General features: G+C 44.5%; 1 long non-coding RNA gene across 2 annotated transcripts in view; it reads left to right on the forward strand.

Moving 5' to 3' along the window:
* The first annotated feature begins 6,843 nt into the window (after nucleotides 1-6,843).
* The window catches only part of LOC143826177 (uncharacterized), a 35,589-nt gene continuing 22,423 nt past the window's right edge, over nucleotides 6,844-20,009 (forward strand). The window contains exons 1-3 of one of the 2 annotated variants that reach the window (XR_013227027.1): nucleotides 6,844-6,992; nucleotides 8,311-8,435; nucleotides 9,386-9,481. This is a non-coding gene — a long non-coding RNA (uncharacterized LOC143826177). Of the gene's footprint in view, nucleotides 6,993-8,310; nucleotides 8,436-9,385; nucleotides 9,482-20,009 lie in introns of those variants that run through there. The other variant, XR_013227028.1, reaches the window with a different exon arrangement.

The raw sequence follows: 20,009 nt of genomic DNA on the forward strand, positions 1-20,009 counted from the left end.
AAAGTTTTATTCAAGGGATGAGCTTTTGGGCACCCCTACACTTCTTCAGATACAATGTCATGGAATGGCAGTAATCAGTTCATACTTATAGGCAAAGTGAGAGCGGAAATTAACATACAGCATAATGAAAATGGTTAACAGATTCCAGAGATAAGTAGCAAAAAAAGCAATTTGGATTTATTTGTATTCCCTTGAGATTGAATTGCATGGGAAACATCTTGGGTTCAATAAAAGTGTCACCATTAAGAGACTAATGGGCCACTAGAGAATCAGTTGCTGACAGCAGTTAGCTGAGACTTGGCCCTTCTGCCCCCTTCCTGTCATCTCAAATATGGAAGCATCTTGGGGCATCAACTTCTTTGAAGTAGAGCATTTGGCTGTTTCTGTTCACAGACCAGAGAAAAACATATATATATATAGTATTCCAAACTACATTGCATTATCCTAGTCAGAGTTACATACAATCTACTTGTTCAAATCAATTATTCCAATTAAGAGATGAATTAAAATACAGAGGACATTTGGCCTTTCTGAGGAATTGTTGAGAATGTAGGTTAGGATTCGTAGTGAAGTTAATAAACCAATATTTTTCTTAAGCTACAGTACAATCTACCTGTTCATATCAATTATTCCAAATAAGAGAAGTTAAAATACAGAGGCCATTAGGTCTTTCTGAGGGCCAGTTAAGAATGCAGGTTAGTATATATAGTGAGCTAAGAAACCAATGTCCCTGTTGAGTCCTGGGGATTCCATTGTTCTGAGTGTTGCAATAACTTGGATTTCAGCAATTTCCCTTTCCATTCTGTTCTTGAAGTTAGTCTGATCTCATCAGATCTCAGAAGTAGAGCAGGGTCAATGCTGCCTAGTCTTTGGATGCGGGCCCTCCAAGGAATACCAAGGTTGTGATGCAGCAGTGGTGAACCACCTCTGAACACATAAGGTGTTATGAACACATGAAACTGAATCAGACCCTCAGGCCATCAAGGTCAGTCTTGTCAATTCAGATGGGCAGTGGATCTACAGGTTTTTCACATCTCCTACTGCCAGGTGTTTTAGTGGGAGTTGCCAGGGATTGAACCTGGGATCTTCTGCATGCCAAGAAGATACTCTGCTACTGAGCCACAGACCATCCCTCTCTTGTCTTGAAAGCCCTATGTAGGTCAACTGCAACAAACATACAAAACAGGTCAATACACCATAACCTACATCAGTTCTAAATATAGCTAGATTCTGTACACTTGGATTCCACCTCCTACCCCCAGATTAAGTCTTCCTACATGCTTGAATATTCCGAGGCAATAAAAAGCATCATCAAATAAGTTAACACGTTTTCTACATCTCTGCCCTGTGTCTAAGATGGTCTCAGTGTTCCCTTGATAGGAGCTCTTCATTTTCTTTGCTCTGTTCAGAGAGTTCCAGTTTTCGCTCCTTTCCAAGGAAGGCTCATTTGGTCCAATCCACTAAGAAAGCCAAACTGCCCTCCCAGACAGTCTTCTCCATGTGCTATTTCTCCCTGAAGCTACGTATTAATCATTCTGCTAACAATTTGCAATGCTGATGTCATTCCATAGTCTGTAAACTAACATATGAAATGAAGCATGGCCAGCCCATTCACTGTGATGTGTCTCCGGTTTTAGATTTCTTTGCCTGTCCATTTCTCATTGCATGAGGCACAAGCAGGCCAGCTGTTACATACTAAATTATATTACACGTCAGCTGCAGTCAAACACCAACTGGTAACTTCACTGTTTAATATTACTGGATTTCAATGGCAATGCCCTTGACCGATCAACTTTCCACCATGCATTAAAAATTTCACCACCTTACCATATTATGTGTTATGCACCATTTGTCACTTCCAACTTAGATCCTAATGAGAGCCCTGCTGGATCAGACCATTGGTCCATCTAATCCAGCATCCCATCTCACACAGTGGCCAACCAGTTCCTTTGGAGGGCCAACAACAGGACAGAGAGGCTGAGGCCCTCATAAGAACACAAGAGCCCTGCTGGGTCAGGTCAACCTCTATGACATGTTGCAGTTGACTTATGTAGGGCTGACGAGGCAAGAGTGGGAGGGTCTGTGGCTCAGTGATGGAGTACCTACTTGCCATACAGAAAGTCCCAGTTTCAGTCCTGGGTATCTCCTCTTAAAAGATCCGGCAGTAGGAGATGTGAGGGCCAGTGACAAGGCATAGAGGCCAAGGCTTATTAAGAACATCAGAAGAATCTGACTGGATCAGACCAGTGGTCCATCTAGTCCAGCATCCTGAGGTCCAACAACGGGATAGAGAGGCCAAGGTGTTCCCTTGATGCTGCTTTCCAGCACTGGGATTCAAAGGTTGACTGCTTTGAGGCATATAGAGGTTCCCTCTAGTCACCATGGCTAGTGGTCACTGATAGACCTCCCCTCCATGAATCTGTCTAATTGCCTTTTAAAGCTTATGCCTGTGGCCACTGCTATGTCCTCTGCCCATGAATTCTACATTTTAGTCACTCACTGTGTAAAGAAGTAGTTCATTTTTAATCTACTGCCCATCACCTTCACTGAATTTCTAGTGTTTTGGTGATCCTATGAGTCAATGACCTTCAAAACTTCTCAAGGTCAAAACCTTGCTCAGGTCTTCTGCATGCAGAACAAGATGCTGGGGTCTGAACCTGGGACCTTCTATGTGCAAAGATCTAGAATGCCCCTGCATTTTCACTATTTCCACTGCCTGGTGGTTATAACCCTCCATGGAGATTAAAATCCCAAATTAGAGCTGAAATGTAAGCATTGATGACTCATGTATAATATGTGGATTACATGTATGTTTGGAGCTATAACCCCTCTAGTACGTGTAAACAGAATCAATGACCACCATGTAGACCTTAATATTCAGTCTTTATCAAATATGGATGTAGATGGTAATAATAGGATGCAATATCAGGGGGATGAGAAAATTAGGGCTGAGCCAAGGACTGAATTAATGATATTTATTTATTTTTATTTTTATTTTTCAATTTATTGCCCGCCATTCCCAGTTGCTCACTGGCTCATGGCAGGTTACAGTGCTTAAAACCCCCACAACAAAATACATAAACATCTCAATCCTTGAAAACCCCAGCAGCAGTCACTCTAAGGCCACCACCCTCCCACTTCCCATGGCTTAAGCAACCTATCCATCCCAGGCCTCAGGGGCCAAGAAAATATGGAAGGTTCAGCATGTTCTCCCAGATCAAGCAAGGAGGCAAGGATCCCATAGATCTTAGGTGATAGTCTATGTTATAGTTATTACCTCTGAACAGACCAAGAATATGGATATGGTAGCTACACATTCCAATGTTCCTCCTTAAGTAATTGACCTGAATAATATTTTGATCCAAAACCCAGTCTTCTTCAGCTGCATGCAGAGATGATGGGGATTGAAAGAGAGAGCACTGGGGGTTTGTACCTCATTTTTTACTACCTAAAGGAGTTTCAAAGCAGCTTACAATCAATCTTTCCACTCCCCACAACAGACACCCTGTGAGGGAGGTGGGTTGAGAGAGCCTTGAGAGAAAAGCTGTGCAAGGACATTCCAGAGAGAACTATGACTGGCTGAAGATCACCCAGATGCCTGCATGTGGAGGAGGAATGGGGAATCAAATCCAGGTCTCCAGATTAGAGGCCACCACTCTTAACCATGACACCAAGCTGAACCTGGGACCATCTACAGGCCAAGCAGATGCTCTTCCACTGAGCCATGACTCCTCCCTGGCCAACTTGCTGAAGAGCTCACTGCAGCTTCCAAGCTGAAGACTGATCTTGGCTGCCCACTTTTCGCCTAGCTTTCCAGGTGGAGAACAGGACAGCCCTTAAGAACTGAGGGATCTTCTCTTTGCTCTTTCGCATTGCATTCGGCATCCGGTATTAGGCATCCGGATGCTTAACATGACATAAAAATGTCTCTCCGCTTGCAACTGTCTGTTTTATTGGGTTTGCGTCGTATTAGTGTCATATAAGTACTTGATTTCAATATAATAATACAAAAGTGCACATGTAATTTCACTTCTATATCGCATTAGTACTAAACTGCTGAACATGAAAGCGATATAAAACGAATGTGACAGAGTAATACAAGGATGGGAGGATGTAAAACTTTTAGTATTCTAGAAAGTTATTCGGAGGAAAGGGAGAACACTTGGAGGCTTTGGAAACTCCTTCTTTACTTTGACTGGACTCAGGATGGCTGATCAGAGAGCAACAAATCTGGTGCATAATTGTTCCATTTGCTGGTTGACATCAACTGGTCCAGCTGCCAGGGTCCTCACAGCAACACCTAGGAGGTTCCACATCCAGCCCATCCTCCAGCAGCGGTCCTGGCTTCCAGTTGAGTTCCGGATCAGGCTTAAGGTTTTGGTTGTCACCTTTAAGGTTATCACCCAGTGTACCTAAGGAATTGCCTCTCTGCCTACCCCCCTCAAAGAACTTTATGCTCCACTAGTTCCAACTTCCTGGTGATCCCTGGCCCCGCTTGACCTCAACCAGGGTCAGAGCTTTCTCCATCCTGTCCCCCACCTGGTGGAACAAGCTCCCACAGGACCTGCAAAAGGGAGCTCCTCCACCAGGCATTTGGTTGAGGTTGACCAGTACCGCCACTTTCAATCAGCCCCCCTCAGTCTCCCACCTATAACAATCACTGCAGATTCGCCCACCCACCGGGCCATCAGTAAGTGTTGATTTATCGTTCTCCTCAATGTTCTGTTGTTCATAATGTTAAGGTTTTTATTGTATTATTAGAAACTGAGTTATGAGTTATTTGTATCATTCCTGTTTGATGTGAGCCACCCTGAGCATTCGGGGTGAGTGGCAGATAGATAGATAGATAGATAGATAGATAGATAGATAGATAGATAGATAGATAGATAGATAGACAGACAGACAGACAGACAGACAGACAGACAGACAGACAGACAGACAGACAGACAGACAGACAAGCACATTCTGCCCTGTCCAAGGTGGCCCAGACTAGCCTGCTCTTGTATCTCAGAAGCTAAGCAAGTCCAGCCCCAATTAATACTGTGATGGGAAGCCACCAAGAAAGACCATGGTTATTGCACAGAGGTAGGCAGTGGCAAACCACCTCTATTCCTCTCTTGCCCTGGCCCAGGCTAACCCAATCTTGCCAGATCTCAGAAGCTAAGCAGGACTGGTTAGTACTTGGGTGGAAGACAACCAAGGAGGCAGGCAGGGGTAAGCCATCTCTGAATGTCTCTTGCCTTGACAACTCTATGAGGTCACCATCAGTTGGCTATGACTTCATGGTGCTTTATGCCATCACCAGTTGCACGGAGCAGGCAACCTCTGCCATTTGTGACCCACTGAACTGAATGCTGTCCTCAAGTCATCCCAGGCACCTGCCGAGCACTTGGGTAACTTCCTTGTTTTTGTAGTTCCAGGTCAGGCAGACAAATCAAAAAGGCAATTATGGATAATAAATATATGCGGCTGATGGGTTGCATTCCCCATAATGCAGTGGTTCTCAACCTTCCTAATGCCACGACCCTTTAATATAGTTCCTCATGTTGTGGTGACCCCCAACCATAAAATTATGCATGAGTTCTTTCACAGAAATTAAACTGAAACTGACCAATGGCGTGAAGATCCATTGTTCATGATTGTATATAAATTGTTTTTTTCTGAGGTTTCTCAGTTCAGTTCTGCCTCTTGTCCCACCGTGCCGATCTCACTCTTTTCCGCTGCTCCAGACAGATGAACGCAATAAGCAAAGAGTTGGTTGGGGTGCAGGAGTAAAAATAATTAGTCAGATAACTTTTTCGGCACAAGGGATGGTGGATTTGGACCCAGTTCAGCTAACAGACTCAGAACCAGAGGCAGGATCTGACTTGGGAATTTGCTAAGATAGGGATCCATTTGTCACTCGGATTCCCAGGGGCAAAAGTTGTTGACATTATTGTTGGTTGGGAGGAGTTTGTCACAAACCAGTTCACAAGGTGCAGCATATGGTTCCTAAATGGAGTTTTTTTTTTTTCAGGGAGCTGCTGGCCTTAGTAAAACCATCCCTCTTCAGTCTTTGTTTTAGTCACTGCTCAAGATTTGGCTGGTAAGGTCGACCTTAAATGATTTTGAGAAGCTGAGTTGGCAGAATTATGAAGTGGTCTTTGTAGTGGCTACAGTTTTGACTAGGAAGTCCTCAGAATTGGGGACCTTATCCGTATATAAGGAACTCTGCACCTTCAATAAGGTTATGGTAGTAGTTAGCATTGACTCCAAAGGTAAATACTGTTTTGCAATTAAACCAACAGTTAGATCTTCCAGTTTTCTACCCCAGTTCCCTCTCGGCAAAGAGAAGGGTCAAGTCTGCACTTTGCTTTTTATCCTCTCCCTGTCTGAATAAACCCCTCCCCTCTGCACTGTATTCTATTTCCATTTTGATTTGGGGCACTTTAAATTTTCCCTCAATCTATGATTGATCCACAGTGACCCTACCTATCACCAGCGATATCCAGGAACAGATATAAGTTGCTATATTTGAAGACCCGGCTTTTAAAGCCCCCAGTATAAGTGTAGATGATCTGAGTTTTGTGGATTAACTTCCTGCCCGTGCCTGCAACACTAATGTAACAAAGCACTCTTCCCTGATTGGCCAGGGTGTTAGTTCAAAGACTTCCTGGTTCCCAGTTGCAAGGCATCCCTCCCAAGACTTATTTTTGCCCTGTTTTAAAGTGACTGTACTCTAGAAGCCCACACTTCTCTCAGCAGAGAATTGCCTCTTGGATTTATTTCCCCATCCTTGTTCTCTATGAGGCTGCTGTCTCCAAGCCTCTCCCCCCCCCCTTTCAGGAAAAGATAGAAAGAATGTCCTGCTGCACTTGGCTCCCCTCCCCGCTCTGAGCTTCCCCAATCAAGTGCAGAACACTTCCTGTTCCAATTTGGATGGGGGGAGGAAGGAGGAAGACCCAGATTCAAATCAATCTGAATTCAGCAGGATCACCAATGGAAAAAACAAAGTAAGTGCAGAATCAGCCAAGGAACAGATTATGTTGGTTGTTCAGAAAGTTCTCTCTATATTCATAACAGTGACTAAACATTTGGTGTAGTGGTTAGGAGTGCAGACTTCTAATCTGGCAAGCCGGGTTCGATTCTGCACTCCCTCACATGCAGCCAGCTGGGTGACCTTGAGCTCACCACAGCACTGATAAAGCTATTCTGACCGAGCAGTAATATCAAGGCTCTCTCAGCCTCACCCACCTCACAGGGTGTCTGTTGTGGGGAGAGCAAAGGGAAGGTGAATGTAAGACCCCTTTGGGTAGAGAAAAGCGGCATAGAAGAACCAACTCTTATTCTTCTTCTTCATTTAAACATCCACATTCGTTATTTGTACCACAGGGTACATTTTACTAGAGGGGTAAAGTCTCAAAGGTGACAATGGCTAGCTGGATCAGATTTTGCAGCAAGAAGGTGTATGACACTCATGTTTGTGACAACCTGTGATTGTTATAGCCCATCTTACCTGGGCAGTGACAACTTCAGCGGCATTCTGAACAAGGGAACCTGCCCTGGATATGGGTAGAGTAGCAACTTGGCAACCCTAAAGGGAAATTACTATTCTATTTTTCTTTTCTTTTTCACACCACTGCACAATAACAGTCAACTTTGGACAATCTGGTTTTCTGTTAAGCTATCACAAAGGGAGAGATGCCTCCTCTTGACTCTTGTAGCCTGTATGAAGGTTTCATCACAAGATGTCACAAGATGTCATAGTCCCATTGTATACGGCAGTGGTCAGACCACACCTGGAGTACTGTGTGCAGTTCTGGAGGCCTCACTTCAAGAAGGACATAGATAAAATTGAAAGGGTACAGAGGAGAGCGACGAAGATGATCTGGGGCCAAGGGAACAAGCCCTATGAAGATAGGTTGAGGGACTTGGGAATGTTCAGCCTGGAGAAAAGGAGGTTGAGAGGGGACATGATAGCCCTCTTTAAGTATTTGAAAGGTTGTCACTTGGAGGAGGGCAGGATGCTGTTTCTGCTGGCTGCAGAGGAGAGGACACACAGTAATGGGTTTAAACTTCAAGTACAACGATATAGGCTAGATATCAGGAAAAAGTTTTTCACTGTCAGAGTAGTTCAGCAGTGGAATAGGCTGCCTAAGGAGGTAGTGAGCTCCCCCTCACTGGCAGTCTTCAAGCAAAGGTTGGATACACACTTTTCTTGGATGCTTTAGGATGCTTAGGGCTAATCCTGCGTTGAGCAGGAGGTTGGACTAGATGGCCTGTATGGCCCCTTCCAACTCTATGATTCTAGGATTCTTTGATTCTTCTCAGGATGAAAATGCCCTGATTCTCCAAGAACAGGGGAAGAGAAGCAGAACCAGAAAGGCGTAGCCCCTTCCTCTCCAAGCATTCTCCTGTACAGTAGCGCATGTACAGAAGCTCTGGTTAACTGACTGGTAAGTAATCCTGCCTTGAATCATGTTCAGTCTCAGGAACCGAGGAAAGGAGAGAGCCTCTTAAAACTAACTAGGGAGAATATGCACAGCTTTGTTGGGGTCCTTAACGTGCCGGTGTCCTTAAAGTGTATGAAAAACTTTTGTGAATTCGGTGGTGAATGTTTAATAGTGCCCTGCTTACATACGAGAGCACAGCAAGCCTCAAACACTAGCTAAACAACCCGGCTGTGTGCCGAGTGTGAAATCACGTCCCTGTCTATCTCAGCGGTAACTGGAAGCGCCTTTCCAGTGCGTCTTCATTTGATGCTTCTGGCTCAGCGCATTTGAGAGAAGCCCGCATTGTATCGAAAAGCATCACCCTTGTTTAATCAAATCACACCCAGGCATCAACCGCGTGAGTTAGGTTGAGCTTAATGCAAAATTAATTTTTTTAAAGGCTATTAAGAGATGCTTCCATTTGGGCTTTCAGCATAACACCCCCCCCCCACCCCCCCACCCCGCGATGGCTTGATAGGGTGTAATATTATTTGCACAATTTGCAGAGAAGAAGATGATTGCTTTAAGAGAGGCAAAAATTTAAACCCTTAGAAATTACTCTCAGTCTAACGAGTTCTTTTCCACTGACTACAGACATCATTAGGGGATGGCTGTAGCCCGAGGCGGTGCATGAACTGTTTCTTCTAACTGTACACTTTATGTATAATTTAGCTTTCTTGCCTAAATTATTCAGGCAAATAGTGAGGGGAAAATAATGGAGTTCACTGAAACCTTCCTGAGTATTAGAATAAAACAGTTGGGGGGGGGGCGGAGTTGATTTGAGTCTTTAAGCTTTTTAATCATGGGTTTCAAATGGAATATGAATGGGTTTCACTCTTCATAGTTTGCTCTTCTGTGTTCTCTCTCTCTCTCTCTGTCTCTCTGTCTCCCTCCCTCCCTCCTTCCTACTAAAGACACTGAGACAGGAAACTGTCCTTAGCAAATATTTCATCAATTAACAAAAGCTGCTTAGAATTATCCAAGGTAGAAGAAGTTAAGAGGAGAGGGGCAAAGTGGAGAAACCCAAGAAGCACGCATTGGATGCTAAGGCACTATGCTCTCGGGGATTCTTAACAGTCACATAGAGTAGGGGTCGGCATTAATGGAAAAATTCTGGTTCCGTTTGGGGCGGCCCTGAACTGAACCCAACAAAAATGCCCCAGACCAAACTAGCTAGTTCACAGATTCACGTTTCTCCCAGCTGCGGATTGCCGTGGCCAGGAGAAGGGGGGGTCACTTGGCGCAGTGGTTAGGAGTGCAGATCTTGCGAGCCGGCTGTGATTCCGCACACCCCCACATGAAGCCAGCCTGGGAGGTTAATTAAGCTAGGAAAGTGTGACTGGCTCAAGATCACCCAGTGATCACCCAGCTGGCAGGGGCTCATGGGAATCGTAGTCCATGAACATCTGGAGGACCACAGGTTGACGACCCCTGATGTAACCCTTGGGGAGTTCCCACATAACTCCAGGGTTCCCCAGGAACCCTAGTTGCGAACCCCTGGGTTAGAGAGTGAGACTAAGGTGTGGGAGATCCTGATTAAAAGCCCTTCTTCAGCTCTGGGTGAGCTTGGGGCTGTCATTGTCTTTCCATTTAGACTGGTGAGTAAGATTGCAAGCTCTGGGTTGGGAAAGACCTGGAGATTTTGGGGGCGGAGTCAGGAGTGGGCAGTGTTTGGGGCAGGGAAGGACTTCCATGGAGTATAATGCTATGGAATCCAGCCTCCCAAGCAGCCATTCTCTCCAGAGAAACAGGTCTCTTTGGTCTGTAGATGAGCCATAAATCCAGGGGATCGCCAGATCCCACCTGAGTGAGGACTGGCCACCCTATGACCGTTTACGCACTGGGGGTTTCATGCTGGGCTGCAGGCTGGAGATTTCATCGTGGCAGGTTGCCCCACCTCTTCCTGCACCCACATGGGAGGGTATTTGGCTTGGTGCAACTCATCTGCCCCCGATTTGTGCTCCTGTACAGGAGCTGGGGCAGTGAAGTTCCCAGTGCATAAACGGTCTATGAGAATAAAAGGTGAAGCACAAACCCCCTCAGTTGCTTGGAATACAGGCGGGATGAAAATATACTAGATGATGCAGGGAAAAATAAGCATATTTAAATTCTGTTGAAATTAATACATTGAAATGGTTTATAGAAATTAAGGTTGCCAACTCTGGACTTGTTCCAACTCTGGACTTGGAAATTCCTGGAGATTTGGAGGGCGAAGCCTGAGGAGGGAACTGAGGTATAATGTCATAGTGTCCTCCCTTTCGAGCAGCCATTTTGTCCAGGGGAACTGATCCCTATAAACTGGAAATCAACTGTCATTCCCAAAGATCTCCAGGCCCTGCCTGGAGATTGGCAAGCCTTCTTGCCACTTGCTACGGCATTGAAACCAACCTAGGTATGCTGAACGTGTGAATCTGCTGGATGGAGTTAATTCTGCATATGCAAAATATGAGATTAGTAATCACAAAGGTGCAGAATTCAGAACACAACCCAAAACTTCCTCGTTTCCATTGATTCTGCCTCAAGACTCGGGGAGTGTTGATGGCACATAATATTGATTTCTGTTATGGGGGATTAGCAATCTGGTGTCACAAAGTCACACTCCCACAAGTAGAGGGACACTTGAAATTCTGCTGGAGGTCAGAAGAGTTTAATGGGAAGCCTAGATAGAAGATTAGATAGAGAAGAGCCAATCGTTGTGGTTTGCGAAGCACAGATGAGAAATGCTTCATGTGCATCCATGCTTAGTGCCGGGGTCTGATCCAGTACCTAGGGATGTCATGAAGAGTCTGAGTGAGTTACTGCAAGCACTGGAACCAGTCCCGTATCATTTATGCTGCTCAGACTTCCAGCTCTGACTACTAGACCTTGATGCTCTATGTCTGAACGTCAGAACTTTTCAGGGTTCCACAACAGCAGTCATCCAGACGTATGAATATTTATCTGCCGTTTGTCCATCCAAACCTTTTCAAAGTCCAGTCTTCAAGATACTGGGAAGGTGAGATTTGCTTGAAATATTTTCCCAAGTTGGATGACAGGAGCTCCTAGTTTGATAGGATGAGAAACAGCTTTGCAAGTAGACTTTTGATATATTTGGTAATAATAATATATATAAGTAAGTTTATAATATAAATAGCATGTACTATATAATATTATAATGCTATTAATATAAGCAATATAAAAGAATATATTGTCATAATATAGAATATTACATTAAATATATATTATATATAGAGATGATTTCTGTATTTATTTTTATATATTGTTAGATTTTCTGAACTTCTCAAATGAATTCTCCCCCATTAATTTCCGTTTTTGATTTGCTTCTTCCTAAATGATTTGCTTCTTCTTGTTCATTGCTGGTTGTATATGATAAATAAACCTCAGGGGGAGGCTGTAGCCATTAAAATACGTTTGTGGCACGCATATCTCCCAAGACCTTTTTTCCCCTTCCCATTTTCTTCAACCTCTTTTTCTTTTTCTTTTTTGCACTTCTCAAAGCAAAGGAAGTTAGAAAGCTTGACACCAGCAGAGCGCATGCTCTAGTGTAAATCTTCCCCCTATTAGATATTGATTAATTGCTACTCTGCCTCTCTCCTACTCCATTTGCATTTCCATCAGATTTGTATTATTGAGCAATTAATCTCACATAAGATCGGCCCAAAAGAAGATTGATGGTCTGAATCTGACTTATATGGGCCAGCCAGACAGGACTGCTACCCTTTTACAAGGACTAAACTGATCTCAGCTGCTAAGGGTGTTCTGTGTATGCCACATATTCTGGAGGAAATCGAAGCATTTGTTCTTTGCGAACTGAAGGTCAGCTTTATCAGTTGCGGGATGGAATACCTTTTTTGTTTTGTCCCCCTCTAGGAAGCCTCTACGTGGGTTTGAAATGGATTTCTTGGGGGACTGGTCAACTTTTGCCTTCTCCATACCTCTCCCCCAATTACAACTGATCTCCATTCAACAAGAGATTAGTTCCCTGGGAAAGAATTTTTGCTTTGGAAGGCGAACTCTGTTACCATTTCTGCATACAGGGTCAAATCGCGCAATGCCTCCTACCTGCAATAGTGGGATATTAAATCACACTATTTCTCCCCTCCACACTTTAAAGCCTTCGTCCCATGGCATCTCATCTTTTCCCCTTCTCACGTGCTGCGCAAAACGCAGGACAGCAATGCGCTCTTTCACTCACCACTCCTCAGTTTGTCAATCAAGCAGGTCTGCCGATGCCTCAGGGGTGGGCATGGAGGGAGTGAGCTCTGCCAGTGCTCCCCCATCCCAAGCAGGTCTGCCATGGCCTTGCCAGGCCTCAGCAGGGCTGTCCAGGTCATGGAGGGAGCCCCCGCCAGCACTCCTTCCACCCTTAGCAGCCCTGTCATGGCCTTGCCATGCCTCAGCGAGCCTACCCGGGTGTATTTTTTCTAAAACGGGCTTTTCTGCTAGTATATCATATAATATATAAAAAGCTGGGAAAGAGACAAAATTATGCAGGAATGAGGTTTATATTTAATCAAGTGAAATTTAAATCTTAATGCATTCTTGGTATTCAGTTCTAATGTTAATGCATCCAGAATGGAACAGCAGAAGGGATTCCCCAATACTTAGCATGGCAGAATGTTCTGTATTCTACCCTTCTCCCGAAGGTGACATAGATGGCTCCTTTCCTTCTCTGTGATAGCCTCGGCAGTGTCCCTGACATTGTAAATTAATCTTTTCCCATAGATAATTATGAATTCCTTCTTCGATGTCCATTGTCTCTAATTAAAATTACTTTCTTGAGGGGTGATAATCTATGCTGTTATCCCGACCAATTCTGCTGCCTTTTTATATAAAAAATATATTTGGGACTGCAAGACCTCCACATTATTTTTCATCTTGTAACATCTTGAATTTTATCCTTGGTCTTTTCACTCTTTGTCAATTTTTAATAATTGTGTCTCCAATACGTATCAGTAGCATTTGAAACAAAAAGTTCACTTTAGATAATATAATCATTTTAACTGTTGATATCCATTCTAACCAGAATATTTTTGATGTTTCCCATCTCTGTATATCTTCAGTTATATTTATCCATGTTTTCTTATAATTTTCTTTATAGTGTATCACTTTTGATAAGTTAAATTCACTTATCAAATATTTAATTGTTTTTTATTATTACACATCCTGTTGATTTTTCTATTCATTTCCCCACTTATTTTGTCATATTTAATGACAGTATCTTAGTCTTATAATGACAGTATCTTAGTCTTATAATTCTTTCCTACAAATCATTTCTAAATATGTTGAACAACACTGAATATGTTGAACAACACTGGGCACAGTTCAGATCTCTGAGACATTCCACTTGTCACTCCTCTCCAAGCAGATGATGAACCATTAACAAGTACTCCTGAGGTGTAATCTGCCAACCAGTTATCGATCCACCTAATATATCGGATCCATACTGTTTTTTACCAACTTGTCAACAGAAATATCATGTGGAATGTTATCAAAAACTTTAATGAAATCGAGATTAACCATATCCACAGCATTCCCCTGACCCAGCAAGATAGTAACTTTCTCAAAAAAAGAGATAAGGTTAACCTGACCTGACTTGTTCTTGAGAAAGCCATGCTGACTCTTTGTAATCACAGCCATCTGCTCTAGCTGCTCAAGGATTGACTGTTTGATTATTTTGCCAGCTATAGACATCAAGCTGACAGGCCAGCAGTTACCCAGATCCTCCTTTCTCCCCTTCTTTAAGATGGGGACAACATTTGCCCAACTCCAGTCTTCAGGCATTTCACAAGTTCTCCAAGAATTGTCAAAAATGATGGACAGAGGTTCAAAATTACTAAAAATGACTTAATTAATACCAAGCTACCAAATCAAGCCACAAAGAAATATAATTCAAGCTGATTCATCCAGAAACTGATCCCAAACAACAATGCAAGAATAAACCAAAGAAAAGACCAAAGACACCAACCTAGTAAAGTCTGAAAACTAAGCTTGAAACAAGAAGCAAATAAACCCACCAGCACTCTTCCCCTCAATATCGGGATCCCTGACTCCCTTGGTCCCTCATTGTGAACTCTTCCTCAGTTATACCTGATGTTGATAGGTATAACTCAACCCTTCAAAAATGAAGATCCTGTGACTGGGCAAGAAGGGTCCAAGCAAGGAAGCACACCTTCCCAACCTGGACAGATTACAGCTATAAGTGGCTCACTCCATCAGGAAACTGGGCGTGATTCTCAGTGCCTCCCTTTCAATGCAAGATCAGGTCCAAAAGTAGTGTGGCTGGCATTCTATCACCTTTGCCAAGCCAAACTACTAGCACCCTACCTGGCCCCAGATGATCTAGCCACAGTGATCCACATGATGGTCAACCCTAGACTGGACTTCTGTAACTTGCTCTACACAGGCCTCCTCTTAGCCTTGATTCAGAAACTACAGCAGGTCCAGAATGCAGTGGCTAGGGTCCTCACAGCAACACCTTGGAGGTCCCACATCTGTCCCATTCTCCAACAACTGTGCAGGCTTCCAGTTGAATTCTGGATCAAGCATAAGCTTCTGGTAATTTCCTTGCAGGTCATACATGGCCAGGGCCCAGTGTACCTGAGGAACTGCCTCCCTGCCTACACCCCTCAAATAGCTTTACGCTCTGCTGCCTCCAACTGCCTGGCAATCCCTGGCCTCAAGGAAGCTCATTTGATCTCGACCAGGGCCAGATCTTTCTTCATCCTGGCCTAACACCTGGTGGAACAAGCTTCCAGAGGAGATCAGCACCTAATGGATAGAGAACAATTCTGCGGAGCCTGCAAATGGGAGCTCTTCCACCAGGCATTCAGTTGAGGTCCATTAGCTCCAACTTCTTCCATTTGGTCTCTGAGCCTCCCTCCCATGAAACTGAAACTAATGCCTATACCGACCATTCATGGGCCCATCAACATGTTTTAGTTATAAATATTGTTCTACTGTTGAGCTTTAATTAACCCTCAATATTTTCAGAATCAGATTGAATCAGATGAGAAATCATGCAGATTGCTAGAGCTCTGTGGTAGAGAAGTCCTGATTGGCCAAAGCTGCCCAGGTGACAGGCTTGCTTTAAAAGGGAAGCCCCTAATTTCTCAGCAGAAGCCTTCTGTTGGTAGAGATTTGTGTCTTGGATTTTTTCTCCCTCCTTTGCTGTCTGCAACCCTCTTCCCCCAATCTCCCTTCAAAAAAGAAAGAAAGAGGCTTTGTCTGTGCTTGGCTCCTCCAATCCTCTCCCCCTCCCTTCAAGAAAACAAAGAAAGAAGCTCCAGCTGTGCTTGCCTCCCCTCTCCCCTTCTGAATCTCCCTAAGCATGTGCAGAACACTTTTCTGTTTCAATGGGGAGGCGGGGAAGAGGAAGACCCGAGTTCAAATCAATCTGAATTCAACAGGAATGACAATGGAATATAGTGCAGATTCAGCCCAGGTCAAGCCATCTCAAAGAAGCTTTTCCTGAAATCTCTAGAAATTTCCTTCTGACATCTCTCTAGTATTTAATTCATCCATGCCTCTGTTCCCTGATTGAGAGGGCAGGGGGAAGTTGGTCATCCTATTGTCTAAAACTATTAGTACTTATGTGAAGGTGGACTGAGGTAAGAAGGTGGAAAGAAACTGAACTGAATGTTCCCCCTTTTCTACCCAGAGAGAAAAAATATATATATTTAAAAATTGAGAGTGAAGGTCTTGCTCATTTTAAACTTCTAAAGGGAAAAAAAATGCATTTCTTCACACTTAACATAAAGTTTAAGCATTGTACTCTGTGTGTGTGTATATATAAATTCTGCATAAGTATCCAATAGTAATCATAATGAAATATTCTCAGTGTTACATCTTGTAAATGGAATTTTGATGTCACATGCACTTCCCAGTCACTTGTGCTTGGGAATGAATTAATGACAGAGCCGATGATGGACGTGCGCATTAGTAGCTCCATTTCTGGCCTATCGGATTATCATGTAGAGCCAGACAGTGGGCCTGTGCAAGAGGAGCGAGAAAGCTCTCTGGGTATGAGCACATAAAGGAACAAGTGTGCTTGTTCCATCTAGGAAGGAATGATGAAGATGTTAGCCATTCAGTGACTGACTCTTGGCAGTCCTATAGCTGAGCTTTCTCCTATCCAAATGTTTTTTGGGGGTGTCGGGGTTTCTCCGACTTCGCCGCTCCTACCCGGGGACTCACCAACAAGAGGCATATCACCTGGACCTTTATCCAACCGTGCAGAGCAGGGTCTAGGGGAGTCCTCGGCGGGGGGGAATCCCCAACGAGGAGCAGTGTTTACACTTGGGGGACCGGAGAGGAGTGAGGAGCGGTCTTGGCCGGGCAAGGAGCCGCCCAAGATTGAAACGACGGATGCAAGACGCCGGAGCTTCTCCTTTAAGGGTTCGGTGGGCGGGGGATGCGAGGGAGGAAAGCTACTTAATGGGAGAGGTCGGCATCAGTGGGGAGGTGGGGTTCGAGATAGTGCAAGAAACTATCACGAGCCCGGGAGTTTCAGCCCGGGTTTCCCGGTGGACTCCATTCTGAGACGTCAACTATCTGCCTCAAGTGCTATTCCGACCTGCCTTCCCGTCTGCCGACACCGTGGTGGAGCAAAGAAGAGGAGCGGATCCCTCGAACCCTGACAGGGGGCAATATTTGATTAGAAGACTGCAATGTTCAGCAAAGGTGTTGGAGAGAACATGCGCATGACAAAGGGTTGTCAGGCCCATCAGAACTGCTGGTGAGGGAATGGGGGAGCACTTGCCAGGAGTGGGCCCAGTGTACCCATGTGACATTGGCACTTTACATTAAAATATGGCATTCTTTTGGTTTGGAGTAAGTTGGGGGGGGTTGGGAGGCAAGTTGTGTCTGGAAAGTGTGGGGACCCCTACCCAGACCAGAAGACTCGCAACCCTAACTTGACAGCATGGCGCTGGGAGAAGAAAAATCTGCCAAATCCAAATTGGGAAGGCCCTGGGGAAGGTGAGGTTTGCAGAGAAGGGAGAGTGAGATGCAACACCATAAAGCCCACCCTATTGAGCTGTCCTCTTTGTTGGGATTTTTACTTAATATAGAAGAGTTTGCCCAATCATAAGCATGGCACTGAGTCCAGTACATAAATTGCCAAGAAGAACTCCCTGGGGAAGAGCCTAATGCTGGGAGCGATTGAAGGCAAAAGAAGAAGGGGACGACAGAGAATGAGGGGGCTGGATGGAATCACTGAAGCACTGGGTATGAGCTTAAATGGACTCTGGGGAATGGTAGAGGACAGGAAAGCCTGGAGGATGATTGTCCATGGGGTTGCGATGGGTCGGACACAACTTTGCACCTAACAACAACAACATTGCAGAACAATAAATTTCCAACATACCTTGATAAGGTGATAGCTTTTGCAACTAAATATCTGTCTCTCTGAAATATAATGGATACAGCGATAATAATTTTGGACATACAGCATGCTTGTCGCTGCAATTAGAAGATTCCAAAAATGCATAATAATAGCTCAGAGGAAAGCTCCCCAGTTAAGACAAAGAAGGGCACCCCATTCAGGGGGATAACACCTACTCACCCGTAGAATGATGTGGTGCCCGCCCCCCAATGTACAGGCATACTGCATTGTGCACTCCAACAGTTTGGTGTGTTCCTTTTTGTTCCTTGTCTACTGGGATTTCGCAGGCCAGAGACTGAACCAGTGACACCATACATGTCTGGACTGATGTGGGGGAACGTGGACGGGTGGCTGCTGGTAAATCTGGACAATATGACTGTACGGCATCTTTTGCCTCCTTTGCCTTCATCTTGTGCAGCTAATGGAGTGAAAGCAAATAAAAAGAACCAATGAGCCCTCTTAGCAGAACGAGGGTAGCAAAGGTTGGATGAAAACAATGACAACATGGTTAAGTGGCTTTTGAGGAGTCATGTTGCTTGGCGTTCCTGCTCAAAACCCTTTCATCCGCCCTGCCGTTCTGAAATTTTAAGTGCTGCCTCAGTTGACACGGTCTTGTTTGGACATTTCCTCTCCTGTTTTTTGTTTCAACAATCTTGACATTTGGGGACAGCTGTTTCAAAAGTGCAAATCGAGACTTCAAAATATTTGCTTTCGAATTTTCAAATGCAATTAGGGCCTCCCTCGGAGATGTTCCAAAGACCTTTTGGCCCTTTGGAGGCAGTGAAAGACCTTTTGTGTTTGGCCTGCCTTTTGATGGTCAAGGTTAAACGGCTGGGCAGCCACGGAGCTTCCCAGAGGTTTCCATCTGGTTTTAACTAAACACTTCAAGTACATGGTCTCCAAACAATGGGATCTATTTTTAACATTATTGACCTTAAACTCTGGAGGCTGGGCGGGTTACGAATGGAAGTCCAATAATAGCTATTAAACTGGAGCATGCAACCAAGGCATTTTCAGGGTTTCCAACTGTGTTCAAAAATAAATGGGGATCTGGGGGGTTGGGGTGGGGGGTAGGGTACAATACCATACATCTACAGTAGGCATTTTCTCCTGAAGAAGTGGAATACAATGCATTAATTAATGAATTAATCAATTAATAAACAATTTATCTAGAGAGCAGTTATGGTTCCAGGATTTATGCAGCCCCCATCTGGAGAATGGCTTCCAGGCAGTATGAGGAGGTGGGGGAGACTGAGACTCTGAAGGATTGGATGAAGAAAGATAAGAAGAAGAATAGCTGGATTTCTTGTAGCCCATTTTTCACCACCCAAGGCAATCTTAAAGTGGCTTACAGTCACCTCCCCTTCCTCTCCCCACAACAGATACCCTGTGAGGTAAATGGGCCTGAGAGAGATCAGAGAGAACTGTGACTGGCCCAAGGTCACCCAGGTGGCCACATGACAGCATGGGGGGAGTGGTGAATCCAGTTCAGCTCTCCAGATTAGGGCCATCACTCAATAAAGCATAGGTGGTGCTATTGCCTGTATTACCAGAATTCAGGGGTCCCCAGCATGGCCCCTGGGGGAACCAGGGCAATCATCCATACCATCCTTGGTGCCCTCAAGAGGTTTTAAAAAGTGGGAGGGGCCATGGGGGAATTCTGACTGCCCACTGTAGATCTGATTTGCTTTGCAAATCCAAAAGCAGAACCTGTTCAAGAAGAAGAAGAAGAAGAAGAAGAAGAAGAAGAAGAAGAAGAAGAAGAAGAAGAAGAAGAAGAAGAAGAAGAAGAAGAAGAAGAAGAAGAAGAAGAAGAAGAAGAAGAAGAAGAAGAAAGAAGAGTTGGTTCTTATATGCTGCTTTTCCCTAGCTGAAGGAGGCTCAAAGCAGCTTACAGTCGCCTTCCCTTTCCTTTCCCCACAACAGACACCCTGTGGGGTGGGTGAGGCTGAGAGAGCGCTGATATCACTGCCCGGTCAGAACAGCTATATCAGTGCTATGGCAAGCCCAAGGTCACCCAGCTGGTTGCATGTGGGGGGAGCGCAGAATCGAACCTGGCATGCCAGATTAGAAGTCCGCACTCCTAACCACTACACCAAACTGGCTTTCTCAAGGGTCTTTACCATGTGACTGAAGCTAAGAAAATATTTTGA

This window comes from Paroedura picta, chromosome 1 (genome assembly GCF_049243985.1).
Source record: "Paroedura picta isolate Pp20150507F chromosome 1, Ppicta_v3.0, whole genome shotgun sequence".
In the NCBI taxonomy this organism is placed as follows: domain Eukaryota; kingdom Metazoa; phylum Chordata; class Lepidosauria; order Squamata; family Gekkonidae; genus Paroedura; species Paroedura picta.